Source organism: Pteropus vampyrus, unplaced genomic scaffold (assembly GCF_000151845.1).
Source record: "Pteropus vampyrus isolate Shadow unplaced genomic scaffold, Pvam_2.0 Scaffold68, whole genome shotgun sequence".
Classification (NCBI taxonomy): domain Eukaryota; kingdom Metazoa; phylum Chordata; class Mammalia; order Chiroptera; family Pteropodidae; genus Pteropus; species Pteropus vampyrus.
Genome location: NW_011888849.1, coordinates 6,786,579 through 6,797,138, shown reverse-complemented (window position 1 = coordinate 6,797,138; position 10,560 = coordinate 6,786,579). Strand labels below are relative to the sequence as shown.

At 33.6% G+C, this 10,560-nt stretch overlaps 1 protein-coding gene and 1 pseudogene across 1 annotated transcript in view; one reads left to right on the top strand and one right to left on the bottom strand.

Moving 5' to 3' along the window:
* PRKG1 (protein kinase, cGMP-dependent, type I) overlaps positions 1-10,560 on the bottom strand; it is a 1,084,330-nt gene that overhangs the window by 402,922 nt on the left and 670,848 nt on the right. The gene's annotated exons all lie outside the window — the stretch shown is intronic.
* Positions 90-208, top strand: LOC111740834 (annotated as a pseudogene).

The following is a 10,560-nucleotide window of genomic DNA, read 5'->3' as shown; positions in this document are numbered from 1 at the left end:
TGAGAAAAAGGCACCCTAGAAATGCAGACAACTCTAGGGATGATATAGCAATGGCTAGGAGTAACTTGGGACTTTGAAAAATTTATGGAGTCTACCGCCATGCCACCCTGAACAAGCCCGATCCCGTCTGATCTCAGAAGCTAAGCAGAGTTGGGCCTGGTTAGTACTTGGATGGGACACCACCTAGGAAGACCAGGTGCTATAGGCGTAAAAAAATAAAAAAAATAAGGGATTGTAAACCGACAAAGTCCTTGCAATCTGTGAGGCCAACCAAGGGTTGCCTTACCTAAAAAAAAAAAAAGTTTATGGAGACACCATACCAGCTCTAGATGGCCTTCCTACCCTCAGGCTTCTTTAATCTTTTTGTTTGTTTGTTTGTTCTCCTCTTATATGCAGACATTCTCACCTTCCCTCATATATACTCTCTTGGTGGGTAGAAGAAAGATGGTTTAAAATAGACCAAAATGTTACCAGTGAGTTTTCCTGGGTGGTAGGGTTAAAGTATATTTTACTTTATCATTTATGCCTACTTGTAATTTCTATATTTTCTGCCATGTATATATATTGAGTTTGCTATCAGAAAAACATTTTTTTTTAAGTATCACATTAAAATCTCCTGGTCTTAGGGTTAAAAAATGAAAATACTCTGGATTTCACAGAATACATAATACCTAAAAATCAGCCCTTATTCCTCTTAAATATCCCTAAGAACAGAAGGAATTGGCACATGTCAACCTGAACTAAGTTCTACCAATGATGTTCATTTTGACAATTAATATACTGTTGGGAGAAGGTACAGCAGTATGGGAAAAAACCCTCATCTAGAAATAGTTTTGGATGCTATACAAGGTAGTTAATGAAATTAGTAGGAAAAAAAGGCAGAAAAATTTAACATAGATTTAGTAATTATTCCTTGGGATATTATTATCTCATGGTTGAAAGTGTTGAATGTTATTCCAAAAGGTTTTTAAAGTCACTTTAAAAACAATTTAATAAATGATTACACTGTTGAGATCACAATTATATTGCAACAGAACTAAAAAAAAATAATTCAACTTTCTAATATTAATAAATGTGCATAGCCTGGGATAAAATTTTAAGATAGAGCATTACATATGATTAAAGAAAGTATAGTATTTTTAACATCTAATTAAGTGTCAGATGGCTCTAAATGTAGCTCTAGTGAAGACATAGCTGATCAGTAGATGCAGATCGCGCTAAATATTCACTATCGAAGAGTGAACATAATGTGAAGGATCGGAGGAGTAACGAAATAGATTTAGGTAGAAGAGAGGTTATTTTTTAGGAGCGTGGAAATTTGAAAAAAAAAGCTGATAAAAAAAAAAACCCTCAAGGAACTATAAAAGGAGTAGAAAATCATAGCTTGACTGGGCATAATAAAAGTCATCATATCCACCGTGGTGAACACCCCCAGATCCCTACTCTCCCTGGAAATCTTTTCACACTTTCCCAAAGTGGTCACCATGTAATCATAGGTATTAAAGAATATAATAGATATTACCACAATGGAAGTGGACCTGGGAAAGCCGTGTTTATCAACATTATGAGGATTTTTACTGTGATATCTTGAACAGTGATTACAAGTTTGAAAAGTTTGCGTGGCTCTGTGCAACCTGCTTTCCTGTACTTGCTGGAGCAAAGCAAAAGTAAAGCTGACCTAACACATCATTTCTCCCAATGTTTTATTACAAAATAGTCCAAAACAGGCTAAAAAGCTGAACTAGGATAATGAGCATCTACACACCCACAAGCTAGATTCAATCATTGTTATTATTTTATTTTTCTATCCACATGTCTAAGTATACGTTTCCTGTGTATGTCTGTATATAATTAAAAAATTACACATATCACAATACACCTAAATCAAATCTGTATCTTCTAAAAATGTGTACATTTTACATAACCACATCAATGCCTAAGAATATTAATAATTACTATTTAATATCACTTAGTATCAATTTCATATTCAAACTTTCCTGACTCTCTATTTTATCTATGTATAGATAAAATAAGTTTTATCTACATATTTTTTATGTAACTGGAACAGACCAGGCTTTGTGCAGTTGTGGTCAGTAGCCTCTAAGATAGCCCCCAATGGTGTCAGTCTCCTGCTCTTCATGTTCTTATATAATTCTGCCACTTTAGCACTCTCATGTAAGCTGGACCTACTGAAATGTTTCTAAAGACAAGAGTATAGTAACAGTGAAAGGATGTCGCTTTTGAGATTAAGTTATAAAAAGACTATGGATTTCATTTTGGACATTCTCTACTCTTTCATGAATCACCCTGAAAGAAACCAGCTGCCAAGTTGTGAGGGAGTCCTGTGGAAATGCCCCCACAGCAAGGAGATGACACCTGTCAACAGCCACATGAATGAGCTTGACAACTGTTCCTCAAACTCTCCCTCCCCCAAAATGAGCCTTCAGATGAGATTACAACCTAATCAACAGCTTGATTGCAGCCCCCTTAGAGACCTTTAGCCAGAGGCACCTAGCCAAGCCATTCCCAAATTTCTCACCCACGGAAACCATGAGATGATAAATGTTTGTTGTTTTAAACCACTGAGTTTGGGTGTAATTATTATACTTCAATAAATAACTAATACAAGTTTAATTTGGTTATTATGTCTCTTTAGTTTCTTTAATCTTGAACAGTCCCCTGAATACTTTTCCCATTATATTCATGTTTTAAAGAGACCAGGACAGTTTTCTTATTGAATGACCACATTTTCATATGTCTGTTTGTCTACTTGGTTCATTGTAGCATCATTCAAATTGTTCCTATATCCCTGTGCTTCCTATAAACTGAAAGTTATGTTGAAAGGTTTTATTAGATTGAAGTTTAACATTATTAAGAAGAACCATTCACAGATGATGCTGTGTACTTCATATTGCATTGCCTCAAGAGCTGTAAACTGTCAGATTGTCCTACTGCTAGAGATGTTAATTTTAATACTTTATATAAAGTTGTGACCATCTTTGCTATTGTAAAGGCTCCTTCTTCCCTTGCAATTAGCAAGTAATTTCCTAACACACCTTTGACTTTTGTGCACTGTCTTTACTCAGTAATGAAGGAATAACTCCATCTGTCTTGAAGACAAACCCCAGCACCAGTGAATCAGTCAAATGTCTTCTTCGTCAAGAAGTTATAAACAGTATAAAAGGTTTCCGATATTTTCACATATAGAATATAAAATATATTTATCTATTGAAGAACAATAACTCTTCCTATGATATGTGAAGATCAACTAGAGTAAAGGTTTTGGCAATCTAAGCTTCTAAACTGCTTTGCAAATTTGAGCTCCTTTGACAACTCACTGACATTTATTTTACCTACAGATATTAAACATGCACATATAAAACATTTTCAGTATGAGTAAAAATAATAATTCATCACTTATTTTTCCAATAAGTCAAATATATATTCTCTATATGAGGAAAAACAGTTGCCATAGTCTCCAAATCTGACATAACCATCATTTTACCAGCTCTTATTATCACCCACAAAAAGTCTCTCAGGTACCCAAAGAAAACCTGTGATTCTTCGGGTAGCTCCTTGTTTGATTAGATGTCATAGTTTGATTTCAAACTTTCTTAACTCTTCCAAAAATTAAAAAATATAAAATTCGATGTTTAAAAACATATGGAATTCATCTGAGAATCAACTTCTTATTCCATAGTATGGCACTTTCTCAGAATAAGGAAGTGATCAATTTTAGCTTTTGAACACAATTACTTACATATAATCCCCACAATCTCCCTTTATGTGTAAAAATGGGGTCTTTAATTTCAGTCCTCTAGAAATAGTAATCACTGTAGTTCAATGATGAAACGCATACAGAGCCATATGTCAATAAGTCCAAGTTGTAGAATTTGGTGAATCATTACCTCCAGCACGTAAAAGTAAAAAACACAGTATTATCTTTTCTCTGCTGAAGGATACTCAAATAAGATGATCATATGTTTCATAGACCCATTTCAGTGTACCAAGTCCTTCCTTAAGCAAGTTATTACTGTTGTTTAGCTATGATTGTTGTTCAGAAAGGTTAGATGTTACATTCGGTTTAATCTTTATGAATGAAAGTTAGCTAAAATACTGCAGAAAAAATAATATTTAATTTTGCAAGTCTTCCTCATAATTTTTATTTGTATGATGATCCTGTCATTTAGTGAGTGTATATGAAAATGACTATAGGATCAAGGATATTAAATACTTGGGACAAATATCCTAAAGCTGAAATAAATTTTAAAAAAGGCTTTTGGTATTTTGCTTTGCCCTGAATATTTAGAAAACTGCTTTGTTGATATAGCCTTAATACTTATAAACAAGTTAAAATAATTCATCAGTCATCTCTGAAAAAAGTAATTATTTCCCTTAGTGTTAATGGACTGTACAATATAGAGTCTGTTTCTCAGTGCCACCGTTGTTTATTTCTTCCTCAGGGGAAACTAAACTAAACTTGGTACTGCAAGTTTGTTCAATTAATCTTTTCTTGCAGGCAATACAAAGTGAAATTCTTTCTCCCCCTGTCCCTTTTGCTATATTTTAATAATGAAAGTGAGTTCTCAAATAATCCAATTTCTTTCTTTTTGATGATTAACGAGTAGAGAGTACAAAGAGAAACTTTCCTTTCTTCCTTTGTTCTCTTCCTGGGAAGCAAGCACTTTGGTTCTCTCAGTTCCATCTTTCTGGAAGAAATGCCTTTCCCAGTGACACAGAAGCCACCCATGGACAGGACTCATTTATCCTAAGTGGCAACTCCATTTTTCCAAATGAGAAAGGCCTAGCAGTTCATCCAGCTCATGTGAGCATTTAATGGGTCTCCACTTTGGCCATTCTGTAGGCCTAAGTATTTAAGAAAACTACTAAAATAGAGTTTTTGCTGTCAGCTTACCTTCATCAGCACTTCCACAAATGCCTGCAAGACTAGCTACATTTAATTGAAAGGTTCTTGGTTCCCAAAGGCAGAAGTTAATTGATTTTCTTTCTTTTGACATATTTTATTAAAACAGAATCTTAAGAATTTACACAAGGGGTGAAGTCCAGGGAGAGTTATATTGGTTTATTGTAGCAAGGTATCAGTCTCTTTTGTTAGAGTTTTTAAAAGCTGCATTTAGAGTAGTGTACTATGGGACTATCCTCATGTTCGGCCTAAATTGTACTATCTTATCTACAACAGCACAGGCATTTTATTAAATGCGCCACTGCAATCTAATCCATGATGTCTATTGCATTTTCTCCATCTACTATCCAGGTAAACGCAACCAAGAAAGAGATGATGAGACAGAGAATTTATGATGGCTCCTAAAAACACCACTGCCCCTGGTTATCAGCTCTGTACTACACTATTATAGAACTGTACCCCTGAAAGAACATAAAGTTTACCATCTTGTGTTTATGGAACCTATCTGCTTCCTCTTCTCCTATTTCTCGTCCTTTATCCAATTGCTGAGATACCACCCCAAAAATATCAAATTTAGGGCCTTCAATCTTGATATTTCAGAGATGCGATGGTTTTGAGCCTTGATAACTAACCTCGCCACCTTTGTCTCCTGTTTTCTCCACGTGCCAATTCTTGCTGCATATTCCTGCTAGATTAATTTTAGAAATGCATAGTTAAAATCATGACACCCTCTCAAAAACTTTCAAGTTTTCCCACCATCTACCAAATTAAGATCGGATTACTCACTTTGGAATTTCCAGGGGAAATGTTAAAGTAGAAATTGGTAGGCTGGGGGTGGAGAGAAATGTATCAGGCAGCCATTACAGACAGGAAAGAATAGCAGAGCAGACCACGGGCGATGTTCTCTAAAGACATCATTAACTGACCGAATTTTCCACTTTTGTTCTTTTGCTTAAGCTGTCTCTTTGCCTAGAATGCTCTTATCTCAGTTCCTAACTATGAAAATTCAATGTTAACTTCTATTGGTTATCCTGTTCGGTTAGAACACCTACTGCACTTTGTTTTCTTCTCAAAACATTTGTTTCATTCTTATAAAGTGATATTTTTGGTCTTGCCTCATTACTCCTCAAAGATAAAACAGCAGAAAGGCAGGAAGAGCTTGGCAGAATCTGAATATGAGAAAAATCATGCATGTGTGACTCAGTGATATTCAAAATCAAAAACTGCTTAGTTGGTCTGTATTTAATTTGCCTAAATTTTACTATATACAATGTGAATATAGGTTACCCTTGCAACTAGTTTTAACTACTTACAACACTGATAACTCAGACCGTGGATATAAAAATCGGAGTAATTCAGCAATCTTTTGTGGCTTGGAATGGAAAGAAAAGACTGAAAACCATTTATATGAGGAAAAATTATGTTGACCATACAAATTAAAGCCTCAAGTATTTGAAGAAAACTCTTCTTTGTAAATGATAACTGCTACATAAATGATAATTTCAAATGTTGAACACCTTGACTTTTACAATTATGTTAGACACTAATTCATTGATATAAACATTTACGTATGTATTTGATTTATGCTATGCCTATATTCAAAAGATAGGGGACAATTTAAAATACCAAAACATAAATAAAATAAGACAAAAAAAATTAAAGTATCAAAATAAAATTTTCCAGAGAAAAAATACATAACAGGACTCCTAGCACTAAAGTTACTCCAAGTGAGTGTTAGATTTAGAATTAATTTTTTCTCAACCAAGGTAATAATGGAAATGCAGTTCTTAATATCTGATTACTAAAATATTCATCAGGAGACATGATAAATGCTGTCCTAGCACTCTTAGAGGGAATTTATCACATGGATGTAAAAATTCTGGAAAATATAACAACAATTTACCTAAATACAATTCTTGTAAAAAATATAGAAGGAATATTTAAAAGCATTTCAACATTTTTATGAAATGCTAACATAGTCCAGACATGTTACACACTCATGCCCTAACTTCCAAGACAGAATTTAGAAAACCTTAAAAAAAAAAAAAAAAGATAACTATCACTGAGCCCTAACCTGTGTCTCTCAAGCATCAAAATATTTCAGGAAACTTTCAACAATCTAGATAAAATAAATTCATGGATGAATTCTCTGACATCTGTCAGAAGTGCCAAAAGTTAATACTGTTGAATGAAGAGGTACATTCAAATTTTATATACTGGATATGAAGACAATAGAAATGACCTTCCACTGAGAACATTTGGAAGCTCCATGGCTTATGTTAAAATTTGCTGCCTCACTTTGAAAATAACTGATAGCTTAAACTTGCTTTGTATTTGAAGATGACTCCACTGTTAGTTTCAGACTGCATGTCGTACAGAAGAAAACAGAATTTATTGCTTAATGAATTCCCATTTTTCTTCTATAAGCATGGAAATGGATCTGTCCACCAGAAAACTACCATCTGTTCAAGTTTCCAAATTAAAAATAATAATAACTTAGAAGTGCAGTGAAAAAAGAAAAGCTCACTTTTATCTAGAACATACTGCAGAACTATAAGAAACCTGTAATTTTTGGCCTCAAAACCCTTTGCACTCCTAAAAATTATTGAGGAACCCAAAGAACTGTTGTTGACATAGGTTATACCAATCTATATTTACCATATTAGATATTAAAACTGAAAATATTTTTAAAACACAAAAACATACAAGCATATATTCCATTAGCCATTTTAGCCTGTGGAAAATTCCACTGTACTCTTGTAAAAGAATGAAAATGCAAAGAGCAAATAACAGCTTATTATCATTATGAAAATAGTTTTGACCTCATAGATAGCCCTAAAAAAATGTCAGAGATGTCCGAGATACCCATATCATACGCTGAGAACAACCAGTTTAGAAGAATCACCAATAACAGAGGAAAAATTAGCCACAAACAAAATAAACATGGAACAAAAAATGGTCTACATTCCACGCACGCACACATGCCATAAAATCATCCACTGGAGAGACAGCACTAGCTTGATGTACAGTACAAAGGAAGACATAGGGTGCTGGCTACACTGTAATGACTCACAGTCATCAGCCCCCAAGTTCTTTTCTACATTATAATTCTAGACTAGGCAAACTTCACTCTAGATGATGTCCAAAACTGGAGCTCCTGAGGAAAGGCTTTTGTGCAAGAGGTATTAGTCATTGTATTTGAAGATGACTCCACTGTTAGTTTCAGACTGCATGTCGTACAGAAAGAAAACGGAATTTATTGCTTAATGAATTCCCATTTTTCTTCTATAAGCATGGAAATGGATCTGTCCACCAGAAAACTACCATCTGTTCAAGTTTCCAAATTAAAAATAATAATAACTTAGAATAAAAATAATAATAACTTAGTTATTATTAAAAATAATAACTTAGCAATTGCTAATTTTATTATGATCTGTGGGGTATATAGAGATCTTGTGTAATAAATTGTTTAAGAATCTATGGAGCTGATGAAGTAAATATTACTAATTCTTTTTAATTTACTCTTAAAAAATTCTTATTTTCTGTATGTTTTCATTCAAAAGCATATGCATTTCATATGTAAAGGCATGTATATATAGAGAGAGTGGACAGCATACTAAAAATTTTTGTTAAGGCAGTATACATTCAAAATAATACTTTATTAAAATGTTTTAACCAAATACAATTAAGAAGATTTAAAAATATTAAATGTTGGTGAGAATCTGGATCAAACCTCTTTCATATTGTTGGTAGTAGTATAAATTGGTTCGACCACTTTGGAAAATTATATGGCACTATCTATAAAAGTTAAATACATGTCTCCTCCCTGGCTCAGAAATTTTATTCCAAAGTATATATTCAGGAGAAATAAAGGCAGACATTTATCAAAATGCATGGTCAAGAATGTTTCCAGCAGCTTTATTTACAAAAACTCAAAACTGGAAAGAATCCAAATGAACACTCATAAAAATAGATAAACAAACTGTGGCATATTTATACATCGGAGTTCTACAGAGCAATAAAAAGAATGAACTATTGATATACACAGCAACAATGACTCTTCCAGACAAGGTTGAGCAAAATAAACCAGAAACAGAAGAGTACAAACTGTATGATTCCACTAATATGAAGTTGAAAACCAGGCAAAACTAATCTATGATGGTAGAACTCAGAATAATGGTTATCTCTGACAGATAAGATTAACTAAGAAAGGGCACAGGAGAGCCTCTCAAGGAACTAGAATTGTCCTATATCTTAATCTGGGTTTTGGTTACATGGTTATATAGATATATAAGCATGTATTGATCTGTACTTTTAAGATTTGTACACTTTAATGCCTTTGATATATAGCAATAAAAAAAATGTTCTAAAAAATGTTACACCCAAATTAAGAAATGTCCAACTTAATTTATTCTCCCTTTAAAAATACAGAGGATCTGTGGAAAGTTTTTTTGTACACACTAAAACCCAAAGTGGAAAGTATGCTTAAAACCAAACCACAAGCTTTTCTTTTTAAAGTTGTCAGTCATTCTCACACCTCTTCAGCATCTTTCTGAGACATTGATCATTTTCCACTATCCAAGCATTATCTGATTAGCATCTACTCTGAATTCATAGCAAGTATACATAAGTAGATTGAAGTTGCATTACCCTCATTCTAATGCTCTTTCCTAATACAGCTACCCGATCCCCTTGTCTTGCAGAACTGAACCCTTAAAACTCAAGTAGAGAAGTAAATGGTGGCATCATAAGACAGCGAAGAGGAATTTGTAAAGATTTAATATGAAATAACACAGAAAGATGTAATGTTATATTAATAACGACATTGAAATTATATACATAATGAGCACAATTAGGTAAAAGTTACACATAAACAGAAAAATACTATGTGCAGAATTTTCAAATGCTGACAGAAGGTATATTTGGAAAATGACATTACAATAAATTTCTTTCCCATTTTTTAGAATTTTTATAAATGTACTCTTTTTGTTGATATATAACAGTTAAAATAAAATTTAGAAAACCTATATTTAAAAAACGTTTTTGAAAATAAAGATATCACCTATGCCTTGATTTTCATGATTATGCTTTTAATTCACAATGAATATGAATTTATTCTTGACTTAAGCTCTCCCCAAGATCTTTTGTTAAAATATCTCAGTGTGGTTCGGTCGCTGATTTTCTGTCTTAACCACAGACCTAGAGTTTCACATAAACTCCGTGTCAGTCCCTATGTGCCTGGCAGGCTATTATGACTTATTTCCATGGTTTGCATTCTGGCTCTTTCTTCGACATCCCATTCCAGTTAAAAGGTCACTTACTCCTCTAGACCATATTGTCCTTTTCTGGTACCCCAAAGCACTACCTCTGTTTATTTTAGTATATTCAATTTCAACTAGTTTTGGAGAGATCAAATTAACAGGGATAGGTGGCACCAACAGATGAGCCAGGTGAGACCAGGATAGGAATATAGACAGGTTGGTGAATCAAATTAGTGAGGTATACAGAAACATGGACGTAATGTAGCTTGGAGACAAAGCTAATATTGAAGGAAGGATTTATGGATGCTATGATTTCCAGAGAGCAAATAGCCAGGGCTTGAAAAAAAATAAGTCAAATGTGTAGCTCAGGGAAAA